The sequence below is a fragment of the Musa acuminata genome, chromosome BXJ3-8, assembly GCF_036884655.1.
Source record: "Musa acuminata AAA Group cultivar baxijiao chromosome BXJ3-8, Cavendish_Baxijiao_AAA, whole genome shotgun sequence".
Taxonomy (NCBI): Eukaryota; Viridiplantae; Streptophyta; class Magnoliopsida; order Zingiberales; family Musaceae; genus Musa; species Musa acuminata.
In genome coordinates this window covers 24,097,679-24,120,463 of record NC_088356.1, presented here as the reverse complement: position 1 = coordinate 24,120,463, position 22,785 = coordinate 24,097,679, and positions in this window count along the sequence as shown.

The window sequence follows — 22,785 nt, the reverse complement described above, 5'->3', positions numbered from 1 at the left end:
TCCCGGCTGGGGAGGTTGCACCGCCCAATCTCGCTGGAAGGCCTAGCCCAGGCGGTGCCACCTCCTGGCCTGGGCGGTTGCACCTCCTGGTGCAATCAGGGTCCGAATGGTTCATTCCATTCGGCCCAATTTCAGTCTTTCAGGGGCCCAATTGCCCCAAGATTAAGCCAATGGGATCACCTCCCATTTTCCAACTTAATCAACGTGCTAACTACGATTAAATCTAAGACAACTTCTGCAGCTTTGCTTCGGTGCGTCAATCGCTCCTTCCGGCGAGTTTCCGGCGAACTTCCGTCGATCATCCGATGAACCCTCGGTGATGCTCCTGCAGACTTCCGGCAAACTCCTGGACTTTGCGACGATCCACTTGGCAAGTTCCGACGAGCTTCGCTTGGCAAGCTTCTGGACTTCTCGGATCTGTTCTCGCAGAACCTCCGACGACCGTCCGAACTTCCGTCGAACTCTCGAACTCCCAACGTGATCATGAACTTGACTCCGGCGCAACTCCTGCTGCTTGTCTATCTTTCATCGTAGTTAATCCTGCACACTTATCTCAACACATAGATTAGACAACAAATGACAATTGACTTCATCATCAAAATCTGAGATTCAACAATCTCCCCCTTTTTGATGATGACAATCAATTGATAATGGAGTTATCCTTAACTCCCCCTGTCTATATGCCATAGTTGAGATAAGTCAACCTTGAATTCAAGACGTAAGAATTCAAGTGACGTATTGATAAGTTAGATCAGTTAAACTTATCAATACTCCCATCATGATACTCATCATGATGTATCTCTTCAAGGATGATGTCAGGGTTTGACATACATCAACAAGTTTGTATGATTGTGTTTGTAACTATTCATGTAGTTTGAACATTTTCATATAAAGCTGTGAAACTTATTACATGATGCACACATTTGAAATATTCTAGCAAGTTTTGCATTTTCTTCACATGATAAGATATCAACTCAGGGCATAATGCAAACTTTAGCACATGTTCATATATCTCTTGGTGATGCAAGGATGGCATAATCATAGCAGTGTTTATAGCATCATTCATAGTATTTCTAATCATGGCAGTGTTTATCAATTCATATATATCTCCCCCTTTGTCATCAACAAAAAGAATAGTAACTATGATACCAGAAAATAATAATAGCAAGCTTATAGAGGAATTTTACATAGATTGCTTTAAATACTTCTTCCCCTTTGTGTTATAATCCATTGTAAAGATTTTGCAGGATGGAATACATACACATGAATCACTTCATCAAATCTATTTCAGAAACTCAATTTTCATGAAGGTGTACGAGAAAATCTGTTTCATAAATAAGATGCATTCGGACAAGATTTTGTTGCAGATTTTCACATATAATCATGGAAATCAAGTGATTTGATCATACAATATAGTCCGAAAGAAAATTATTTTAACAAATTTATCTGTTCGGACACATCAACATTCCTAGTTCTCTTCGAATGAAATCAAAACACAAGATTTTCAAAACTTTTAGTTTCAAAGCACAACATTCTTAATTTGGACACATCACATACCAAACAGTAATGATACCATAAAAATCTGAGATAACTTTTACCACAATAGATGTTTATAGCCAGTACATCAGAAGTGAGTATCATAAGAAGTTTACAACAACAACAGGTGTTCAATAAGTTCATTGATGAGGTGGAAAATTAAAGTGCCTAAACAAGGAGTCAAATTGACTATGAATTTGCTGCAGCTCAGATAGGATTTGATCTTGTCTTTGTTCAATCCGTTCTTGTCTCTGTTCGAATCGATCCATACGAATCCCAATTTCTTCGATGGATGTATGAGTTTGCTCAACTGGATGTGTTTCCTCAAAGGGAAGGGTCGGAGGAGATTGAGTACCCCTAAATACTGGTGTTTCCGGTTCTGGTTCAGATTGAGGGTGATCAGTCCTTCTAGGGAGTCTAACCCAGTTACCGTTTCTATAGTAACATCTTAGTCGGTGAAGTAGATTTTTGTTTATTATGCTGAATCGATCTACTTTCATTACTTCTTCTTCTGGTGATATTAGAATGTCGTAAGCTTTTATTATTCTAGTGATTATACCACCATATGGGAGCATCATATCTTTCTTAGATAATTCTAACATATTTTGTTGAATAAGATAGCCAAGACAGATGTCATGTCCCTTCATGATTGAGTACATAGTTCCTAATTCTAGTTGACTTATTTCATCATGATGGTATTGTTTAGGAAGAATTATACTAGTCATGATATAATGAAGTATCTTAGTGTTCAAAGACAATAGATGTTCACAACTTTTGGGAACCAATGCTATGTTAGGATTGGCAAAGATTGTTCCTAAGGCTTCAACATAGGATGTTCCAATACTTTCATCATCCCATGATCCTCTAAAGTAGAGTCCTATGCTTTTTATGGGAATGCCTATCATATCACAAATGAACCTATCAGTGATTGAGATGTGTTGTCCCAAAAGATAGGTGGACATCCTTCCTTCATCATCTATTTGTATGTTATTGTAAAATAATCTAACAAGCCTAGGATAGATGGGTTCGTTAATCTGCAAGATTGGAAGTAGACCTAGGTTTGCAAACCATTGGATGGTCTCTAAGTCTCTTAGTTCATTTAGATCTACGTATTTTCCCTTACTAATACATCTAAGTTCGAAAGAGGGAAATTTTTCAGCATGGTATTTCGAATCGAAAAGAGTGAAATCAAACTCTTCTACTAATCTCCTCTTTCTCTTGTCCCTTGAGGATCTTCTAGATCCCATAACTACTGCTGTTTAGAGGGATGATGATGAGCTAGAGTAAATGAAGAACAAAACAGAATTTAAGAGCTTCTTAGAGAGTACCTTTGTGAGATCTTCAAGAGAAGGAAGGATTCTTGATGTTTTGCTCCGAAATGGGAGGTATTTGGAAGGCTTAGAGGAGTGAAATGGGAATGGAGGAGACTTGGAAGAGTAGAGGAGGAAATGGGAGTGAGTTGGGGTCGGTTCCATAGCCGGCCCTAGTGTGGGTTTAAAAAGGCAGAGTTGCGGGCGGTTGCACCTCTGGCTGGAGCGGTGCAACCTCTGGCAACCCGTGATAGCTGGAGGTGCCACCGCCAGCTGGAGAGGTGCCACTGCCTGCAGCCAGTGAGCACCTAATATGATTTGATCAGGGAGCCTTTGCCTTGAGGAGAGTTTCAGAGCAATTAATGTTTGTTACGTGATTTCGTATGAGTTTTTATTTAAGGAAGAAGCTCTTGTACGATCAAGATAGATCTTTTAACGTGCATACGTATGTTGATAGTTTGTTTGGTATCCCTTTTAAGATCATGACATATTTAGTTTCTTCATGATACAAGAATTAATTCGTAGATGATAGTGTTAACGGGTTTTGAAGATCAAGGGGGTATGTGAATTTGGATATCATATGTTTCTAATAAGGTTGTATCCAAATCGTATTTGTGATTTCATAACTTCCACTTGTTACTTAAGTGTTGCGAGTTCCTTTTTGATTCTTGGTTTCTGACCATCGAGAGTCAAGGAGCAGAATATTATTTCTTGCTCCGGCCTAAAATTTTAATATTTTTATAGGAAGGGATGATCTTTAGGAACCCATTTGCTTTTGGGTGCCTCATAAATAGATCTACATTTCTTATCATGTTGCATAGAATTTGTCATGGTTCCTTTAGGAACCCAGATTAGTTTGTTTGGACTTATTTTCTTGAATGGACAACAATGTGTCTTGTGTCCAGATTTGCAACAAAAGTTGCACTTGGTTTGGTGTTGAACATGTAAGATGGAGCCTTTTATGAAGGTGGTTGGATTTTGGTGAGGACTTCTCACAAATCCAATTCCGCTCCTTTTTGGAATGTGACCCTTGTTTGCAAGGATCATGTTTAATGACTTGCTACCAACCTCGAATTTCTTCAAGGTGTCCTTGAGTAGCAGGTTTTCTTTTTGCAAAGTTTCTAAATCAAGACATTTGATACATGAATTTAAACTATCATGATGTTCAACTTTTAACTTATCAAACTCACAAGTAAGACTATCATGCATCTTTTTCAGCAATTTATATTTTCTACTTATACTCTTGCATTCGTCAAATAAGTCATTGAAAGCATTTAATAATTCATCGAAAGATAAATCAGCATCTATTGAATTTGTTACCTCATCTTCGATGGCCATTAAGGCGTAATGAGCAACTTGCTCGGTGTTGGACTCCTCTTCCTCAGATGCGCTCGAATCATCCCATGTTGCTTGGAGCGCCTTCTTCTTTGTTGTTCTTTTCTTGACTTGGGGACAATCACTCTTGTAGTGTCCCGGCTTTTTGCATTCATAGCAGATTACTTGGTCCTTTTTGGGTTCAAGTTTATTTTTTGCATCATTCTTAAACTTGTTTCTTTTAAAGAACTTTTTAAACTTTCTTGTTAGAAGTGCCAAGTCATCATCACAGTCCTCATCACTTGAGTTTTCTCTCAAGTGGCATTCTGAAGTTTTGAGTGCCATATCCTTCCTGTTCTTTGGAAGGATGTCTTCTTGCTCTTCATGAGCTTTACAAGTCATTTCGTATGTCATTAATGACCCGATTAGTTCTTCAAGAGGGAAATTTCGCAGATCTTTTGCCTCTAGAATAGCGGTGACTTTAGGATCCCAACTCTTAGGAAGGGATCTTAGTATCTTATTAACAAGCTCAAAATCCGAAAAGCTCTTTCCGAGTCCTTTTAGACCGTTGACGACATCTGTGAAACGGGTAAACATGTCGCCAATGGTTTCACTCGGTTTCATCCGAAAAAGTTCGAAAGAATGTAACAGCAAATTGATTTTTGACTCTTTTACTCTACTTGTGCCCTCATGGGTCACTTCGAGCGTGTGCCAAATATCAAACGCAGTTTCACAAGTTGAAACACGGTTAAACTCGTTTTTATCAAGTGCACAAAATAAGGCATTCATAGCCTTTGCATTAAGAGCGAAAGCCTTCTTCTCCAAATCATTCCAATCGATCATTGGAAGAGAAGACTTTGAAAAACCATTCTCGACAAGATTCCAAAGATCAATGTCCATAGAAATAAGAAAGATTCTCATTCGGGTCTTCCAATAGGTGTAGTCCGTCCCATTAAACATGGGTGGACGTGTAATGGAATGGCCCTCTTGGTTTCCGGCGTAAGCCATCTCTCTTGCGTTTTAATCCTTTTGAGAGTTAACCGGGCTCTGATACCAATTGTTAGGATCGAGAGCACTAAGAGGGGGGGTGAATTAGTGCAGCGGATATTTTTTAGCGATTAAAAAACGAAAGCTGCGTTCGTTCGATAAAGACTATTTTGATGGAAAAGCCGATTCTAAGATTACTTATGATTAAGTGCAGTTTACGTTTAAACACAGTTAGCGTCTAAACGCAGTTTGCGTCTAAATGCAGATTACGTCTAAACTCAGATTGCGTCTAAGCGCAGTTTGCGTCTTAACGCAGATTGCGTCTAAGCGCAGATTGCGTCTAAACGCAGATTGCGTCTAAGCGCAGATTGCGTCTTAGCGCAGATTGCGTCTAAGCGCAGATTGCGTCTAAGCGCAGATTGCGTCTAAACACAGTTTGCGTCTAGGAGCAGTTTAAGCATAAGTATAAAGACAATGTGCTGCTGTTGTACAGCTAAAAAAGTAATCTGCAAAAAACAAATTTACGTCTAAACGCAGATTTACGTCTAGACGCAGATTTACGTCTAAACGCAGATTTACGTCTTAAACGCAGATTTACGTCTGAAATTTGAAACTCGTTTGTATACTCGCAGAAGGCAGTATGCAGTTGAAATCAAGACGTAAACGTGAACTGAGATCTGATGATTGTGCGAGGAAAGCCGATTTACGTCTAAATGCAGTTTTACGTCTAAATGTTGAAACTCGTTCGTAAAATTGTAGAGGATAGTTTGCAGTTATCAATAGGATCAAAATGTAAGTGTAAACTGCAAAGAAACTCGTTCGTAAAAGCACGGAAGACAGTTCTGCAAAATCAAACGTAAACGTAAACTGTAATGTACGAAAATACGAATTTACGTCTGAATGCAGATTCGGAAGAACAACACTTAGAACTTGTTCGTGAAAGCGCAGAGAGCAGTAGTAATGAAGGAGGTTTGCAGTAATGATAAAGTGCTCAAAAATAAACGCAAACCAGAGATTTAGAGTGGTTCGGTCAGCCTTGACCTACTCCACTTTTGGCTTCCTCCACCGACGAGGTCGCCGACGTCAACTAGGGGCCTTCCTTCAATAGGCGAAGGCCAAACTGCCCTTTTACAGTTTCTCTCCTTTTGACAGGCTCAGGAGACAACCTTTACAGACCTTTCTCTCCTCACTTTACAACTGAAAACTTGAAGAACAGAAGGAGGAGACTTAAAGGCTTTACAACACTTTTGAGCTCTTAGAATCACAGAAAAGATCAAGATTTCGGTGTAGGTCTGTATCTTTTCAGTGCTGAATGGGTGGGGAATTTATAGGCCCCAACCCAATTCAAATTTGGAGCTCAAAACAATCAAATCCCGGAATTCTGGGATCAGGCGGTTGCACCTCTTGACTGGAGAGGTTGCACCGCCTGGCAGAGCTCGAAGACTGAGCTCAGGCGGTGCCACCTCTCTGCCAGGGAGGTTGCACCGCCCAGTCTTGCTCGAAGACTGAGCTCAGGCGGTGCCACCTCTCTGTCAGGGAGGTTGCACCGCCAGTCTAGCTCGAAGACTGAGCTCAGGCGGTGCCACCTCCCGGCTGGGGAGGTTGCACCGCCCAGTCTCGCTGGAAGGCCTAGCCCAGGCGGTGCCACCTCCTGGCCTGGGCGGTTGCACCTCCTGGTGCAATCAGGGTCCGAATGGTTCATTCCATTCGGCCCAATTTCAGTCTTTCAGGGGCCCAATTGCCCCAAGATTAAGCCAATGGGATCACCTCCCATTTTCCAACTTAATCAACGTGCTAACTACGATTAAATCTAAGACAACTTCTGCAGCTTTGCTTCGGTGCGTCAATCGCTCCTTCCGGCGAGTTTCCGACGAACTTCCGTCGATCATCCGATGAACCCTCGGTGATGCTCCTACGGACTTCCGGCAAACTCCTGGACTTTGCGATGATCCACTTGGCAAGTTCCGATGAGCTTCGCTTGGCAAGCTTCTGGACTTCTCGGATCTGTTCTCGCAGAACCTCCGACGACCGTCCGAACTTCCGTCGAACTCTCGAACTCCCAACGTGATCATGAACTTGACTCCGGCGCAACTCCTGCTGCTTGTCTATCTTTCATCGTAGTTAATCCTGCACACTTATCTCAACACATAGATTAGACAACAAATGACAATTGACTTCATCATCAAAATCTGAGATTCAACAAAGTATCCTCCTCTATAGTGGTGATCCACACAGTAGGGTTACGACGACGCTCCTCAAATTGCCGCCAAAATCTTCACGCTTGCTATCTGAGGAGGAGAAAGGGAGAGGAGAATAAGAGGTGACAATCAAGAAGCCTCTAGCCTATGGGTCTTTGGTTCCCTATATATAGAGGTCCCTTATCAACTTAACCCTAATGAATCATATCCTATTGGATATTAAATCTCCATTCAACTATCCAAGCCTCTTAAATTAGTGGATATCTATACAATAATCTCTCATTGGCTCTTATTGGATCTCATCTATAGGATCTAATAATTCAGGGGCTTATTGGATATCCAATAAAATAGGGGCTCCAGTGGATATCTCATATCCGAACCTCTAGCCGTCGCAATGTCTATCATATATGTGTGACCCTCTAAGCCCAATATCGAGCTGGCCATGAGTCATACCTGCTGGAACTCCTTCTGGCTCAATGAATTATTATCTCCATAATAATTCACTCAACTTATCGACAACGGACGTACTAGGCTACAACGCTACAGTCCTCAAACGATACAAGGGAATCCAATCCTTTAGACCTATCTATCCTCAGTTACCGTGTACCTATAGTCCCTCATCCATCCAATATCCTAGAGACTATATACGGGGAATGGTGCTATCGAACCCATATGATTTCTAATTGAGTCTTGCTCTAATTGGATTCTCCTAGAGAATTTTTTCTCTCTTAATTAGAATGAACCTAGCTAAGAATTTATCTGAGAAAGAACATATGGGATATTCCTCTCATGACACCGAGAGTGGATGATCCTTTATCGATACTCAAAGCTCATGTAAGATTGACTGCCACTCCCTATAATCAATTGTGCTAGATTTGAAACTTTCAAACCTATAAGTTGCTAGTCATAGGTGCCCAGCAAGCCAATCACGTGAGTGATGGCACGTGTGACTTGATACATAATCTTTTTACTTATTATATTTTGGCATATATCACTTTATAACTATTGTATATATGCACATATATATTGTGATGTCCTTAGATTTGTGCAATGGGAATCGGATCATGATGAGATCACGAAAATGAGATCGATTCACCTTTGAACACATATCCTAAATAATCCCGGTCATAGGTTACTAGAGAGGGACATCATGATAACCGGACAGACTAGTGTGCTATATACCCGTCTATATGATGGATGCAGCTAGTCTCATAGCTGCTTGTGTATGGACACTAGGGATACAGTACAGGTGCTCATTGGAGAATGAGTTTACTGATTGATCCGCTTACGGAATGTTGGATGGTTGATGATGCCTTATTGTCAGACACCGATTCTATAGTCCTAGTGGTATATCTGGTCCTTAGACTTGAGACACCAAGGATGCCCTGTATGAGTGCTCCACTCTTTGATACCAGACTTATAGTTTTGGCTGTCCTAGATCTAGTACAGCTGGTCATTGGGAGTGGTAGTCGACCTTACGAGTGCTATTGAGTGTCGATAGAGGATCATCCACGCTCGGCGTCATGAGAGAAATATCCCATGTGTTCTTACTTCGACAAATCCCTAGCCAGGGTCATTCGGGTTGAGAGAGAAAGAGTTCCACGGGAGAATCCGATTAGAGCGAGACTCGAGTAGAAACCGTATGGTTTTGACAGCACCATGCTTGATATACGGTCTCTGGGATATTAGATGGATGAGGGACTATAGGTACATGGTAATAGAGGACAGATAGGTCCAATAGATTGGATTCCCTTGTATCGTTTGGGGACTACGGCGTAGTAGCCTAGTACGTCCGTAGTCGATGAGTCGAGTGAATTATTACAGAGATAATAATTCATTGAGTTTGAAGGAGTTCTGATAGATATGACTCATGGCCAGCTCGATATTGGGCCTAGAGGGTCATATACATATGGTAGGCATTGCGATGAGTAGAGGTTCGGATATGAGATATCCGACGGAGCCCTTGTCTTATTGGATATCCAATAAGCCCCTGAATTATTGGATCCCATAGACGAGATCCAATAAGAGCCCATGAGATATTATTGGATAGAGATCCACTAATCTAAAAGGCTTGGGTTATTGGATGCAGATGCAATACCCACTAGGGGAGGATCTATTAGGGTTTGACAGGGGACCTCTATAAATAGGAGAGATTCAGAGCCTTATAGGCTAGAGCCTTTGCTTGCCTCTCCTATTCTCCTTCCCCTCTCCACCTCAGAGTAGGTTTGGAGTTTTGAGGAGCGTCGTCGCAGCCCTGTTGTGTGGATCACCGCTAGAGAGGAGGACGCTTGACCTCCTTCACCCTCTCCTAAAGATCTGCAAGGAAACAAGGATATACGATCTCCGTAGGTAACACAATCTACTCTATACGCAGTTTTTCAATTTCGTAGATTTTGCGCACCAATCTTCGCACGACGACGAACATCTCTTTGGGAATCGGGGATTTTTGTTTTCTTATTCTTTTGCTGCACATGTGATGTCGCCCCCAAGATTTCCCAACAGTGGTATCAGAGCCAGGTTGTTCGTGCGATAAATTAGTTTTGAACTATGTGTGTTGTGTTTTGGAGAAGCTTTTGATGTCAAAATCATTGACGCAAAAGCGAAAAAGGGCAACAACTGTTGTTGCCCTCGCTATCATCGCAGATGGCAGCACTGCCATCTACGTGCAGGCAGGCAGCCTACAGCATCAACTGCAAGGCCGCACACGTGCAGGCAAGCAGCCTACAGTAGCAGCCGTAAGGCCGCGCGCGTGCAGGCAACCCCTTGCAACGGTGCCCGCAAGTAGGGCCGCAGGCACGACAGCCACTTGTGTAGGCACTACATCCGCGCGCATGGGCAGCGGCGCCTACGGCCACTGCTCTCGCGTGGTGATGCGCCGTAGGGCAGCGGCGCCTGTGGCCGTTGCTCCCGTGGGCAAAAACCCCGTTGGGGAGGCCGTTTGGCAAGGCAGCACCGCTTGCGGGCGCTGCCTTACGGGCAGAACCGCCCGCGGAGGGGGCGGCACCGACAGGGGCGCCCGCCCGCGGAGGCGGCAGTACTCGCAGGAGCACCCAACTGCAGGGGCAGCGCTGCCAGCGGGCGTGTCGCCTGCATGTGAGGGCAACGACCCTGCCCTCCGCCGCACAGCCTGCTGCCGGTAGGATGGCGGCGGTGGCGGCAACGGCAGCAGTAGGGGAGGATGAGGGCCTTAGGGTTTTTGGGCAAAAATCGATAGTTTTGCCCTTGTGATTTTGAGAAATTTCAGTTTCTGTCTTTTGTCCAAATTATGAAAATACTCCTATAAATTTAGAAATTCTCTATATGTCCCTGATTTCATAAAATACTAATTAATTAAAAGGTTTAGTTGATTATTATTTTTATCATTATCTAGTATTCCTACATGATGATGATTATTTATATATGTGATGTATGATGTGTGGACGGATGATCATAGACCGTGTGATGTGTGTACTTGTTATTATTTTTATTGGGGTCTGCGAGCATCCATTATATTTCTCATTTATTGTTGGGCCTACGTGCCTATGATTAAGTTGTAATCACATGAGGAGGCGCAGCGGGAGCATGGATGCGATAGCGGGACCCACGAGACGGACGATTGAGATACATGAAGATGCATCAAGATGTCGATGGAACCGACGAGGACGAGATGAACGATCACAGGGCATGGAGATGCACCGTTGCACATATAGATCTTGATGTGAGTGATTAGGCCTACTGGCTCAGGCCTAATCACATTAGGTTGTGGTTCATGATCATCTAGTGTGATTGCTTATACACATACTAGATATGTATATATATTTACATGCGATGTAGATATATATTAAATATGTATATGTGTGACATGTCATATTAGGAGACCAAATCATAGAAACATCTCTCTCGATAATATTAAGTCGGTAAACGTGAGGCAATTAGATTGACCCACGTGGCCTTCTATCGTTATAAGTAGGAACCGATTCCCGGTGTAGGTTGAGTTGGTCGAGTCCCTCGAGACTCACCTATATCATGATTCGCTATCTTGCTTATGACATAGAGATGTCACCGATGACTTGAGGACATGGTATGCTTGGTCAAGTCCCGCGAGGGTATATCATCAAATCAAACTCATCTTGTAACGAAGGTGTTGACTTAACCGAGCATCATGGTTGGTCGAGTCCCTCGAGACCATGGTGATTCGGAGGTCGAACTGGACGGGAATCACAAGGAGTTGTGATCGGCAAGAGTTGCCTACCTTTTAGGCTTAGTGTGATTGGTCGAGTCCCTCGAGGTTACACTAAGACGCTGTTTGGATCCTGATCCCCACTCTGCCGGAGACTTCCGTTTTACGTGCTAAGGGTGTCGCGTGACTCGTTAGTAAAATAGTGGGAGTATATTAAGATAGAAGTCCATATCTTGATAGTTTATTTCTTATAAAATCTGCATGTTATTCATTTCTGCTGCATATTTATTTTCAAAAAATGTCGCTTTCAAATCCCTTACGTGGCATACTTGATGTCAACCGCCTCACTGGTCCAAATTATACGGATTGGCTCCGTAACTTAAGAATTGTTCTCACGGTAGAGAAAATCGTGTACGTCCTTGATATAGTGATGCCTACGCCCGAAGATGGGGCAAGCGAGGATGAGATCGCTCGCTACGTGAAGTACATTAATAACTCCACCCTTGCTCAGTGCTATATGTTGGGCTTTATGACTCCTGAGTTACAGAGACAACATGAAAAGATTGATGCTAGATTCATTCTCCTATATGTCCGTAAATTGTTTGATGAATAGGGAAGGTCTCAGCGATATGAGATATCTAAGAGCCTCTTCTGCGCTAGGATGACTAAGGGGATACCGGTTCAGAACCATGTCCTAAAGATGATTGAGTGGATAGAAAAACTCACAAGTCTAGGAATGGTCCTAGAGGATAACTTATGTGTGAACATTATGCTTCAGTCCCTACTAGATTCCTTTTCACAGTTCATAATTAATTTTAATATGAACAAGCTTGAGGTGACTCTCCTAGAGCTCCTCAATATGTTGAGGGAGGTAGAGAGTACTATTAAGAAAGAGAAGCCAGTTCTCTACACTGGTGAGACCAGAAAGAAAAGGAAAGCAGAAAGGTCCCTTAAGAAGGGAAAGGGCAGACCAGGTAAAGCAAAAGGTTGCTAAGAAAGACCCAGCAAAGAACAAAGGTCATTGCTTCCACTATGGTAAAGATGGGCACTGGAAGAGGAATTGCAAAGAGTACCTTACAGAAAGGGCAAAACAAAAGCTTGATGAAGCTTCAGGTACATATCATGAATGTAAATGTGTCCAAGAGGAAACGAGATGAGATGAATAGTGCATACCTGTGGCATTGTAGGCTAGGTCACATCTATAAAAGAAGGATTCAAAAGTTACTAAATGATGGATATCTAGATCCATTCGACTATGTGTCATATGCAACTTGTGAGCCTTGCCTTCGTGGAAAATTGACCAACTCTCTATTTAGTGGAACTAGAGAGAGAGCCACTGAGCTGTTAGAACTCATACATAGTGATGTATGTAGACCCATGTCAACTCATGCCATTGGTGGTTACTCCTACTTCATTACCTTTACTGATGATTTCTCAAGGTATAGATATGTGTACTTAATGAAGTACAAGTCCGAGGCCTTTGAGAAATTCAGAGAGTATAAGAATGAGGTGGAGAACCAGACTAGAAAGAGTATCAAAACTCTTCGATCAGATCGAGGAGGTGAGTACTCAAATACAGAGTTTACTCAGTTCCTCAAGGACCATAGGATATTATCCCAATGGACACCTCCTTATACACCTCAGTTCAATGGTATCTCTAAAAGGAGAAATCGTACGTTATTAGATATGGTACGGTCCATGATGAGTTTCGCTAACTTACCTATCTCATTCTGGGGATATGTCCTAGAAACCGCAGCTTACCTTCTGAACAGAGTTCCAACTAAATCGGTAGCGTCTACACCATATGAGAAATGGAAAGGGAAGAAGTCTGATCTTAAGGTGGTTAAGATTTGGGGATGCTCTGCCCACATTAAAAGACACAACCCTGATAAGTTAGAATCAAGGACAGAGCGATGCAAATTTGTGGGATACCCCAAGGAAACTTGTGGGTATTATTTCTATCATCTCGAGGACCAAAAGATCTTTGTAGCTAAGAGAGCAGTGTTCCTTGAGAAGGAACATATTTTTGGCGGAGATAGTGGGAGAATGATAAAGTTGAGCAAGGTTGGAGAACCAAGCTCAAGCACCACTTTACAGCCCGAGTCTGTTCAGGTACCTAATTCACAAGTTTCAACTTTACTTAGGTATGATAGAGTATCTCATCCTCCTGAGAGATATGTGGCACATATTAGAGGAGGTGATGTTGAGGATATTGATCCTCAGACTTACGAGGAGGCTATTATGAGTATAGACTCCGGGAAGTGGCAAGAAGCCATGAATTCTGAGATGGATTCTATGTACTCCAACAAGGTTTGGAACCTAGTTGATGCGCCCGAAGGTATTGTACCCATCGGTTACAAGCGGATCTTTAAGAAAAAGATCGGAGTAGATGGAAAGGTAGAGACCTACCTATAAAGCAAGGCTAGTGGCTAAGGGGTATCGTCAAAGGCAAGGTGTTGACTACGACGAAACCTTCTCACCCGTAGCAATGCTGAAATCCATCAGAATTCTATTGGCTATTGCAGCACACTATAATTATGAGATCTGGCAGATGGTGTGAAAACTGCATTCCTCAATGGGAACCTTGATGAGGAGGTGTATATGATGCAACCTGAGGGATTCATGTCCAAGAACTGCCCAGATAAGGTGTGTAGGTTGCTTAGATCCATTTATGGACTAAAGCAAGCTTCCCGAAGTTAGAACATAAGATTTGATGAGGCAATCAGATCTTATGACTTCGTTAAGAATGAAGATGAGCCTTATTGATGGAAATCTTTAACTTAGCAACCATATACCCCGATAGCTAAAGAGCTATGATACATATGGAATGCAAATTGACCCCCTCCAATGAATTGAAACAAGATGGATCATTCAAGATTGAAGTTAGGAAAACTATTCTAATCACATAATCAATGAAAATTTGATTGAGTAATTAGAATAGTACTTTGATTCCCTTAAAACGCCACAAACTAAGAAGCTTGATAAGTTGAAAGGAAAAACAAAGATTTTTTTTTGGGTTTTGAACACCACAAATAGAAATGCTTGATAAGTTCCAAAGTTCATGCAAGAACTTAAAAACAAAATACTCACCGGTGTTGTAAGTTGAATATACTTCTCAATTTTCCCCTTATAAAGAGAGTCAGCCTTATTTATATAGTACAAAGGCCAAGTACAAAATGAATGAATATATTAAATGACATTCATATTCCTAATGCATGAACGTAGATTACTCATGAATCTGCATTGAATTGTTTTGAATAATTATTCATGAATAAACCCACAATTTCTAATATGGTCCAATATGGCTGAATGACCTTTATTCTTCAAAGATGGCTAAAAATTCATCTTTCTCTCAAGGTTGGACTTTCTCTTCATAATGTTGACTTATTTGAATTAGGTTGATTATTTTAGGCTCTTCTTGTATCCATAGAACCTTGACCAAGTTTTGACTAGCTTACTCCTTCCAAATGCCTTCTAATAAACAAGTTAAGGCTTCTTTCATCCTTTTAGTTTTCGCTCTTGTCATTGGTCCTCGATAAATAGTTAAAGGGTCTTTGGCAGAATTATAATCAACTTGCTCATTCATATCATTCCCCCTTTCCTTGAAAGGATTCATCTTCGAATCAGCGCCTTCATCACCTGCATCAAACAAAGATAAATCAAAAACATTGAAGGTTGCACTAACATTACCCTACTCACTCGGTAGTTCCAACTTGTATGCATTGTCATTGATTTTTTGAGAGACTCGAAATGGACCATCTCCTCTTGGCATTAGTTTATACTTCCTTTGGTTAGGAAATCTTTCCTTCCTCAAGTGTACCCAAACCCAATCACCAGGTTCAAATACTACTTGCTTTCGGCCTTTATTGTGTTGTTTCTCATATTGTAGAGTTTTCTTTTTAATTTGTGTCTGGATCCTTTTATGCAATGCTTTGACAAAATCAGCTTTTTGCTTACCATCCAAATTGGCCTTTTCCATAGGTAAAGGTAGCAAATCCATAGGAGTTAATGGATTGAACCCGTACACAACTTCAAATGGGAAATGGTTTGTTGTAGCATACACACTTTTGTTATAAGCAAACTCTACATGTGGCAAACATTCCTCCCAATTTTTTAAATTCTTTTGAATTATGGCTCTCAAAAGTGTTGATAAAGTTCGATTTACCACCTCCATTTGTCCATCTGTTTGTGGGTGACAAGTGGTTGAATACAATAGCCTTGTACCCAACTTGCTCCAAAGTGTTTTTCAAAGGTGGCTAAGGAATTTCACATCTCTATCACTCACAATTGTCTTTGGAATACCATGTAATCTTACAATTTCTTTGAAGAACAGCCCTGCAACATATGTTGCATCATCTGTTTTGTGGCAAGGAATGAAATGTGCCATCTTGCTAAACCTGTCAACAACAACAAAAATAGAATCTCTCCCTCCTTTTGACCTTGGTAAACCCAAGACAATGTCCATGGATATATCAACCCAAGGCTCACTAGTTATAGGAAGAGGAGTATACAATCCATGAGGTATTACTTTAGATTTAGCTTGTTTACAAGTAATACATTTCTCACACAATCTCTCAACATCTCTTTTCATATGCGGCCAAAAGAAATGATCACTTAACACATCTAAAGTTTTTCTAATCCCGAAATTCCCCATTAAACCTCCACTATGTGCCTCTCTCACAAGTAATTCTCTCATTGAACATTGAGGAATACATAACTTATTTTCTTTGAAAAGAAAATCATCATGCCTGAAGAACTTATCAAAACCTCCTTTCTCACATGCCCCATAAACATTAGCAAAATCATGATCAGAATTGTATAAAATTTTAATATACTCAAAACCCAATAATTTTGCATCAAGTTGAGAAATTAGAGCATACCTTCTAGAAAGAGCGTCGGCAACCACATTTTCGGTAGCGGCGGCCAGATCTCCCTAGGGCGATCTGACTCCTACAGTGGCGACCAGATCTAGGGCGACCACTGTAGCGGCGACGACACTTTAGCGGCGACCAGATCTTGGGCGACCACTGTAGCGGCGGCCAGATCTCCCTAGGGCAATCTGACTCCTGCAGCGTCGGCTTTCTCCCACGGGAGACGGGCGACGACACTGTAGCGGAGATCTGATTTCCTGCAGCGTCGGCTGTTTCCCAAGGGCGACGGTACTGTAGCGGCGACGACACTATAGCGGCGACGAGATCTCCCTAGGGCGATCTGACTCCTGCATCGTTGGCTTTCTCCCACGGGCGATGATACTATAGCAACGATCTGATCTCCCTTACTGTAGTGGTGATCGGATCTCCTGCAGCGTCGACTTCTCCCCAAGGGCGACAATACTATAGCGGCGACCAGATCTCCCTAGGGCGACGGTACTATAGCGGTGATATGATATACTGCGACGGTGGCTTTCCCTATGGAGACGATTCTATAGCCACGACCAGAAGAGGGATCAAACATGGCAGCGACGGCCCCTAGGGCTGGCGACGGTGGCGGGAGGGTTGATACGATGGTAAGACTCCCTACCATTACCCCTCAATTGGCTCCTCCTCCATATCCTCTCCAGAGAGAAACTCCTTCGATGAAACAGCATCGAAGTAGGTCGCGCTCTAGATTGCGGCAGCCTACCCTCATTTCCAGTGACCCTAGGCCTTGGACTAGCCTCTTCAAGGCTCCGATTGGAAGTCCGGATCTAAGCTTGGAATTCTTTACTCTAGAAGTTCAGGCGGATAAGAAGATTGCTATATACGAGACTGCTGATTCAGCAGAGCTTATTGAGAATGGTCTATGGCGATTGTTGGCTATGTGGTAGGTCTCAAAACATCTTATTTCCCACTATCCTCATTTATCAAAACTCAATGGGGAATATCGTCATTTGATCTTCATATGCTGGAGAACGGATTCTTTGTTTGCAAGCTATACTCTGAAGAAGATTTACAACGGGTCCTCGAAGGATTCTGGACTATTCGCGGTCATCCAATGATTCTACGACGCTGGTCTCCTGATGTCCATTTGGAGTTAGATAGCCTACAGTCTATTCCATTATGGGTATCCTTTCAAGGTCTTCCTCTACATCTTTGGAGTCGACGTTTTATTGCAAAGTTATGCAGCACTCTGGGACAACCACTCTACATCGACAAAGCAACAGCTGCTCAGACGAGATTAGCATTTGCACGAGCATGTGTATTGGTTTCTTCCGACGAAGATCTTCCAAATGAGGTTTTCTATCGTGATCTTGACGGGAACACTCGGAAGGTACATGTCTCATATTCCTGGAAGCCACAACGATGTCAACATTGCTTATCTTTTGGTCATGCAAATGGAGCTTGTCAGCAAACTCCAAAACAAATCACCAAGGTCTATCGACCATGTCAAGCGCCTCAGCAACAAAGCGAGTCTTCTCTAATGGCAGTAGCACCGATAGTGGCATGTTAGGATCGGAGCGGCACTAAGAGGGGGGGGTGAATTAGTGCAGCGGATTAAAACTTCGATTTTAATCAAAATCTTTCGTACGTTAAGAACGAAACTTGAGAAATTTAACTTGAAGGCGTATTCTTGAAGTTGCGCAGCAAGAGTAATAAGGAACTAAAGCAGTAAGAAGATTTGTAGTAATGTAAATGACAATAATAAAGTGCAAACCAGAGATTACGCCGATTTTTAGAGTGGTTCGGTCAAATGACCTACTCCACTTGCGAGGCCCCTCTTCGATGAGGCTCCCACCTTCCACTAGCAAGTCTCTTGAAATGGAAGGGTAAACACCCCTCTTACAACCTTTTACAAGCAACTCAACCTCTTACAAATTTTCAATAAGAAAGAAGGAGGAGAACTCTCTAGCAAATTGAAAACAAGACTTGCTAAGACTTTCTAAGACTTTTCTCTCAATCAAAATGCTTCTCAAAAGTTGTTACCTCAGCTGAGATTTGAGGGGTATTTATAGGCCTCAAGAGGATTCAAATTTTGGGCTCCAAAATTTGAATTCTCTTAGGGTTCCCAGTGCTGGAGGTGCCACCGCCCAGCCAGGCGGTGCCACCGCCCAGCGCTCGGGTGCTGGACGGTGCAACCGCCCAGCCAAGGAGGTGTCACCGCCCAGCTCTCGGGTGCTGGGCGGTGCCACCGCCCAGCTAGGCGGTGCCACCGCCTACAGTGTTTTCAGCCCGACTACAGTGTTTTCAGCCACTAGTTGGGCTTCAATCTTGGCTCTCTAGTTCGCTGGTTTAGCTTAATTTTTAGCCTAAACCAACTCTGACTTTGGGCCCAGTTGGCCCCTAACCAGGATATAGGATTATCTCTTAATCCTAATCCTAATTACAAGTGAACTACATAACAAAAACACATCCTAAGCAAGCTTTCAACCGCGAACGTCGAGTCTTGTTTCGGCGAGCTTTCCGACGAACTTCTTCCGACGGACTCCCATCAAGCTCCCGATCTTGTGATGACTTTAACGAGTAGCCGAGCCTTCTCGGTGATCTCCGTGAACCTCCGACGATCTCTTCGGCGAACTTCTGATAGGTTCCCGATTTCTTCTCGGTTGGTTCCGGCAGCATCTCCGACGATTCTTCGGACTCTTAAACGTCCATCGATCTTGACTCCGGTATTCTTGCTTTGTGTTTTCTGGTTATCGTAGTTAATCCTGCACGCTTAACTCAATAATATGGATTAGATCAAATAACCCATCAATTGATTTTATCATCAAAATCCGAGATTCAACAATCTCCCCCTTTTTTATGATGACAATCAATTGATGACGGAGTTAAACGTAACTCCCCCTATCTATATGCCATATTATGAGAAGATAAAACACTTGAATTTCATCATTGAATTCAAGTATAAACCGATAAGCTCTAACCGTAGAACTTATCGTTATTCTCATTAAGCATAATGTAAATGCGAAACTTTGATGAAAATCTTTTCCAAGTCGAAAGATAAGAGACAAATTTTACTATGACAAGAGATAAAGATTTTCAACTTGAATTGCATGATTATACATTTTAGACATGCATTCAATATGATCAATCAATCTTACGATATTTTCAAGGATTTTGCAAGGCATATAAGATAATCATCGATCGATCACTTTTCTCAAGGATTTTGCAATTCATATTTTGTCATGCTATTAAGAATGATATAAGTCATCACTTTTCTCCCCCTTTGTCATCAACAAAAAGGAAAATGAGACTTGAAGCACATATTTTGTCATACAACGATTTTATCATTGAAAATTAAGTATGCAAAAATATTTACGCAGAGTTCATTTTAGAGGAAAATTCAGCATGCATTCATATTATCTAATCTCTTCTTTCTATGAATAATAGAAATTGTAGATGTATAAGAGAGAGATTGGGATAAAAAATTCAAGTAGTAATTTCACGAAGTCAAGATCATAATTCGAATACAAACTCATTCAAATCGTCAAATTCATGAAAATCTCAACATTACTTTTTAATCATCACATAAGGCATTTAAAGAATTTTTGAAACATAGGAGAATGATGAATTTAAGCATACAATGTTTCAATCAAATTCAAGTCATGAATGCCAATACTTTCATATTTGTAAGTATCAATTCATGAATGCCAAAAGATATTATTTGTGATTCCAATTTTGCAAGATCAAGATTATGATTTAGATAAAACTTATTTAAATCAAATCGCTAACTTGAAATTCATAATCAAGTCATCAAAGTCGATTTCGAGATTTCACAACATGTCATATGGAATTTGAAGGAGAATGAGAGATGGAAAGAAGATGAAAAACTTTACGGAAAATCCAATCAAACAAGTTTATTGTTTAGGGACAATTTAACATACCTAATTCCCTTCTAATAAATTCAAATTGGTCTTCATTCAAGGCTTTTGTGAATATATCTGCTAATTGATGCTTTGTGTCAATGAATTCTAGAACAACATTATTGTTAAGGACATGATCGCGTATGAAATGATGCCTAACGTCGATGTGCTTAGTTCTAGAATGCTGAATTGGATTTTTAGTAAGGCATATGACACTAGTATTATCGCATTTTATGGGAATATTTTCAAGGTGAATTCCATAGTCTTCTAATGTATTTTTCATCCAAATTACTTGTGCACAACATGCACTTGCAGCAATGTATTCGGCTTCCGCCGTAGATAGTGCAACTGAATTTTGTTTCTTGGAAGTCCAAGAAACAAGTGCATGTCCTAAAAATTGGCATGTTCCGGATGTACTTTTTCTATCTATCCTGCATCCGCCAAAATCGGCATCTGCATAAGCTATTAGATCAAATTTTTCAGATTTTGGATACCACAATCCTAAATTTGGAGTTCCTTTAAGATACCTAAATATTCTTTTAACACTCTTAAGATGAGATAATTTAGGATTAGATTGAAACCTAGCGCAAAGTCCTACACTAAACATAATATCCGGTCTAGTCGTAGTGAGGTAGAGTAGACTACCTATCATTCCCCTATATGTTTTTTGATCGAAACTTTCACCATTTTCATCCATATCTAACTTAGTCGCAGTACTCATAGGGGTGTTTATTGCTTTTGAATTATCCATGTTAAATCGTTTTAACAATTCTAATGTATATTTGGATTGGTTAAGAAATATACCATCACTAAGTTGTTTGATTTGTAATCCCAAAAAGAAAGTTAATTCACCCATTAAACTCATTTCAAATTCAAGACTCATACATTTGGCAAATGATTCACATAGTGATTCATCCGAAGAGCCAAACACAATATCGTCAACATAAATTTGCACAATAAGAAAATTATTTTCAAAATGTTTAATAAACAATGTAGTATCAACCTTGCCTTTGGTAAAATTATTTAAAATAAGAAAGGAACTAAGCCTTTCATACCAAGCTCTAGGAGCTTGTTTTAAGCCATAGAGAGCTTTAGTCAATTTGAATACATGATTAGGAAGAAGAGAATTTTCAAATCCGGGAGGTTGTTCGACAAATACTTCTTCGGAAATAAAACCATTCAAGAAAGCACTTTTAACATCCATTTGAAATAGTTTAAAATTATTACTACTAGCATAGGCAAGGAGCATCCTTATGGCTTCTAATCGAGCCACGGGAGCGAAGGTTTCTTCGTAATCGATACCTTCTTCTTGGTTGAAACCTTTGGCCACTAATCTAGCCTTGTTTCTAACCACGATACCATTTTCGTCTTGCTTGTTTCTAAAGACCCACTTAGTACCTATGACTAAGTGGTCACTTGGTCTAGGAACAAGCTTCCATACCTCATTCCTCTCAAATTGGTTCAATTCTTCTTGCATTGCAATGATCCGAAAATCATCTTTTAAGGCTTCGTCAATGCATTTAGGTTCAATTTGAGAAAGGAAAGCGGCGTTAGCACAGAAATTTTTGAAAGAAGAACGAGTTTGAACCCCTTTTGATGTATCTCCTATAATTTGCTCTTTTGGATGAGCATCTACATACTTCCATTCTTTTGGTAAAGAAATTTCGGAAGAAGATGCATTCAAATGGCTATTTTGAGGAGAGGGTTCATTTAAATTCAAATTATCAAAACCAAGATCATCATCAAAATCATTTTTCTTTAAATCGGAAATTTCATTAAAAACTACATGAATAGACTCTTCAATTACTAAAGTTCTTTTATTAAAAACCCGAAAAGCTTTAGAAACGGAAGAGTAACCAAGAAAGATGCCTTCATCGGATTTAGCATCAAATTTTCCTAAAGCATCCCTTTCATTTAAAATAAAGCATTTACAACCAAAAACTTTAAAATAGGAGATGTTTGGTTTTTTGTTATTCCATAATTCATAGGGAGTTTTGGATAAGGATGGTCTTATTAGGACTCTATTCATGATGTAGCAAGCCGTATTTACGGCTTCGGCCCAAAAGTACTTAGGTAAACTATGTTCATTCAACATAGTTCTTGCCATTTCTTGTAGGTTTCTATTTTTCCTTTCAACTACTCCATTTTGTTGAGGATTTCTTGGAGTTGAGAAGTTGTGATTGTACCCATTACTTTCGCAAAAATTTTGAAAGTCACGGTTTTGGAATTCACCACCGTGATCACTCCGAATTGATGAAATCATGAAGCCTTTTTCGTTTTGAGTGAGTTTACAAAATTTAGAGAAACACTTGAAGCAATCACTTTTGTGAGCTAAGAAATAGGTCCAAGTGTATCTAGAGTAGTCATCCACAATCACAAAAGCATATTTGCTTCCACCTAGACTTGTTGTATCAATTGGTCCAAATAGGTCCAAATGGATCAATTGTAATGGTCTAGTAGTGCTAATTTGATTTTTTGGTTTGAAGCTTGTTTTTATTTGTT